Genomic DNA, 3527 nt, shown 5'->3' on the forward strand with positions numbered 1-3527 from the left:
TATTAAGCCAGCGTAACTCAACAAACGCAACATCACTTAACATTAATTTAACATCCACCTTCACATTCATGGGTATTCATCAACCAGCCAACGTGAAGCCCCCGAGACCACAGCTGATCAACATTCCTGAGGTCGCAGAAGATGGCATGCGGCAAGCAGAAAATGTTGCACGTTGCACATTTTTGAAAGGTTGCTAGAGAGTTTAATAACCTCCTTGAATAGAGAGAATGCACCCTTAGTCACTGTCTCCATATCGCTTCATAAATAAAAAAGGGAAAAAAATACTTTATTTACTTTTTTGCATATAAAATTATTTAAAAAATGGGAAATACGCATGAAATTTAGACGCGAAAAAGGCAGAAAATTCGCGCAGAGGAATCGTGCTTTCCCCTTCCTCCCCGCGTGAGGAAACCACTGCAATAAGCAGGACGACCAACGACTGGGTCCTTGTCCTTTGCATCATTCGCCCGCCTCTCAGTCTGTCTGTCTGTCTGCCTGTCTGTCTGTGTGTCTCTCTCTCCTTTCCTATACATCTCTCTCTCTCTCTCTCCCTCTCCTTCTTCTACCTCACCTCCTTCCACTCCGTCTCCTTCTCTTTCTTCTCCCTCTCCCTCTCCTTCTCTTTCTTCACCCTCTCCTACTCCTTCCTCTCCTTCTCTTTCTTCACCCTCTCCTACTCCTTCCTCTCCTTTCCCCCTCTCCCTCTGTCTTCATATACAACCTCAAAACCAAAACAAAATTCAAACAAAACAAGACAAAGCAGAAAAAAACGACAAAAATGAAAACTAACCTCCCCCCACCTCCCTCTCCCAACCACCATCCAAAAAGTAACAAAAACTAAAACCACAAAACTAAATTAAAATTAGCCACGAATAGAAAGAAAGGGAAAAAAGGTAAACCACCAGCCGAGTCGCCGCCGCTGGTTCAGCTGACCTTTGTTTAGTATGAAGGTCACGCGCAAAGCCAGGGACAGTCACTCAGTCACTCGTCAGTCAGTCGCTCAAATAACTTAAATAAGTCACTCAGTCACTCAAGTCAGTCAGTCGCCCAAATCACCCAAATAAGTCCCTCAGCCACTTTGTCACTGAAGTCAGTCAGTCACTCAAGTCACTCACTCATTCAGTCAGTCAGCCACGCAAGTCACTCACTCATTCAGTCAGTCAGTCACTAAAATCACTTAGTCAATTAGTCAGTCACGCGTAGTTGCCTGATGTCTGCTCACTGGTCGCTTGGACGCACGCACATCTATAAGAAAGCAAACGCGCACTTAAACATACACAAGCCGGCCTTCATAAACAAATACCCTTAAATTTACATAAAAGAAAACCGTGCACATGCACAAAATGCGAAAAAAACAACTATATTATAATTTGTTAAGAGCATTACAAATACAGGAATCACGACACTATGCATTGCATGTATGTATAAATACTTTAATAAGCTTTGTAATATATAAAAAACAGAAAGAATATTGCAATCAAATATATATGATTAATCCAGTACAATGACATGATGATGATGGTGCAAACATTAATATCACATAATAACAATAAAACAAAAGACAATAACAAAATCCCTAACAATAATACAAGTATAAATAAGAAACGGGAAACATAATCAAATGACAATAAAAATAACAGCAGTATATAATTGAAACAAACACAGCAGAAGAACAACGGAACAAAATGACATTGCAGAAGCTTGCAACTCAGGATGTGCAATATCTTATTTACACACAAAAAAAAACAATCACGAAGAGACACGAGCGATAACAAAATAAAAACAAAAGGAACGGGAAATGACATTGCGAGTGACAAAACGACAATTTCACTAAGTAGAAAGGATGAGATGAAAATAATAAAGAAAAATAATAGACAAGTGTGTGTGTGTGTGTGTGTGTGTGTATGTGTGTGTGTGTGTGTGTGTGTGTGTGTGTGTGTGTGTGTGTGTGTGTGTGTGTGTGTGTGTGTGTGTGTGTGTGTATGTGTGTGTGTGTGTGTGTGTGTGTGTGTGTGTGTGTGTGTGTGTGTGTGTGCGTGTGTGTGTGTGTGTGTGTGCGATAGAGAGAGAGATAGAGAGAGAGAGAGAGAGAGAGAGAGAGAGAGAGAGAGAGAGAGAGAGAGAGAGAGTGAGAGTGAGAGAGAGAGAGAGAGAGAGAGAGAGAGAGAGAGAGAGAGAGAGAGAGAGAGAGAGAGAGAGAGAGAGAGAGAGAGAGAGAGAGAGAGAACGACAGAGACAAAAAAGAAAGATAGACAGACAGACAGACACACAAATAGAGACAAAGACAGAAAGACAGTCAAAGAGACAAAAGGAACAGAATAACAGAAACAAGAGAAACAGAATAACAGAAACAGACAGACAAAGAGACAGAGTGAACGGCCGTAATTACGTGTGATGGGTAGTTATTGTCGTTCCCTCCCCCGTGGGATTAAGCCGAGCGATCGCGTTCTGGGGGAACAATCGTGTTTATTTTCTCCGTCTCTTGTTCGCCGGTTGGGTAATTCCAACTCTTTCTCTTGTCTCTTTGTTGCTCCTGGCTTTTCTCTTTCTCATCCGTTTCTTTCGTGTTCTTTCTTATTTCCCTTTCTTTCCTTTCTTTCTCTCGTCCCCCTCCTCTCCCTCGTCTTCCCGTTTTTTTTGTTTTTTTTAACTCTCTCTCTCTCTCTCTCTCTCTCTCTCTCTCTCTCTCTCTCTCTCTCTCTCTCTCTCTCTCTCTCTCTCTCTCTCTCTCTCTCTCTCTCTCTCTCTCTCTTTTCCTTTCTTTCTATCTTTACTTCTGCCTCTCCTTTTATCTTTCCTTCTCCTCTCTCTTCCCCTTCCTCTCTATACACCAACGCATCAAATATCTCCCCATCAATATATTTACATAATTACCCATCATCGCTCTATCTATCTGTGCATCTGCTCAATCCACATTACTATCGATCATTGTCTTCTCGTTCCCTCTCATTGCCTCTCCTTCTCATTCACTAACTTTCATTCCCTCTCCCTCTCCCCCTCTCTTCCCGTTTATCACTCTTTCCCTTCCATTTTCCCCTTCCCCCTTTCCCATTTATTCTTGTTCTCTTCTCCCTTCCTTTCACTTCCCTCCTCACTCCTTTTAAAGCTTATCTTTATCATTCCTCTTCCTCTGCCTTGCATGTCTGTCTATTAGTTTGTCTGTCTGTCTGGTCTCTGTCTACCTGTCAGTTTGTCTGTATGTATGTCTGCGTGTCTGTCTGCCTGCCTCTCAGTCTGTGTCTGTCTGTCTGTCTATCTGTCCATTTGTCTGTCTGGCCATCTATTAATCTGTCCTTATCTCTCTTTTAACCATTTACTCCATCCTCCCTCTTCTAAATGTACGTCTGCTTAATCTAACGATCTGTCCGTCTGTCTGTACGCCGAAATATTTTGTCGGTCGACCCTTCATAACTTCTCTTTCATTCTTCCTATAAATTTGTTTGTTTGTCTGTTAGTCTGTCTTTCTGGGCACCAAACTCCCGCTCATCTCCAAGACCCTTTTAAACCCTCTACTCCTTTCCTTTCCT

The sequence above is a fragment of the Penaeus vannamei genome, chromosome 32 (assembly GCF_042767895.1).
Source record: "Penaeus vannamei isolate JL-2024 chromosome 32, ASM4276789v1, whole genome shotgun sequence".
Classification (NCBI taxonomy): Eukaryota; Metazoa; Arthropoda; class Malacostraca; order Decapoda; family Penaeidae; genus Penaeus; species Penaeus vannamei.